The following is a 1132-nucleotide window of genomic DNA, read 5'->3' on the forward strand; positions in this document are numbered from 1 at the left end:
CAACCATTATGGTCAAAGCAACAACCTCAAAAAGAAGTTCAAATATCTTCATTAATAAAGCTTCAAATCCAAATATTAATGTAAAAATGTAAAGGTATATGATACAAACCAATACTTCAATTACATGAGAACAAGTCATATTTACATCTGCATATAAAGTATTTTCAAAAGTCAAAATAGCATTAACAAAGTCTTAAAACTAATATTTTTGACAAAATACATAAGTGTATTCGAATACAGCATCCTGTATTCGAATACAAAGCAAGTCAGAAGCAAAAGTCTCAAAGTTGTATTCGACTACGATTATGTGTAGTTGAATGCACTTCAAGTCAGTGGCCAAATCCTTATATTTGTATTCGACTACAACCTTCTGTAGTCGAATACAAAGTAAGTCAGTGGAAAATTTTCACTAATCTGTATTCAACTACACACATGTGTATTCGAATACAAGGTGTAATTTTTGAATATTTTTAAATGTTACAAAGAGATGTATTCGAATACACACATCCTATATTCGAATACAACTGGAAGCAATACAATTTTTCATATCTGGAATGGCTCCAGATCATTGTATTTTTTCATCAAACCTCTTGGATCAATGGCCACGAATCTGAAGAGATGTTTATGGAGTATAAATACCCCATAACTTCAGATCAAACAACATACAATCCTTGAATCAATACCTTGAACAGCTTTGAGCAAAATTCTGATTTTTTACAAAGTACTTGCATTTCATTTTCATATCATTCAGAAAGGTTCTCAAGTACTTGAATTGTTATTGGATTGTTTATCAATATACCTGTCCTTATTCTTATTCAAATCATATTGTATCACTTGTAAAAGAAATTAATACTTTCTTAAAATTAGCTTAATCTAAGATAGTGGTGCGCTATCGTAGAAGTGTTGTTAGAGGTTTGTAGCAAGAATCCCAGGGTGGGAGTTGTACATTTTCTGACAATTAGTGGATCAATCTCTTGTGGTGTGCAAGAGGACTGGACGTACCCTTGGTTATAAGGGGAACCAGGATAAATCTATTGTGTTCATTTATTTACTGCACCTTACTATTAGTAGACATTATATTAACTCAGAAAATTCAACTACAATATCACTGAAAACAAGAAAATTTACTAAC

Source organism: Cicer arietinum, chromosome 2, assembly GCF_000331145.2.
Source record: "Cicer arietinum cultivar CDC Frontier isolate Library 1 chromosome 2, Cicar.CDCFrontier_v2.0, whole genome shotgun sequence".
NCBI lineage: Eukaryota > Viridiplantae > Streptophyta > Magnoliopsida > Fabales > Fabaceae > Cicer > Cicer arietinum.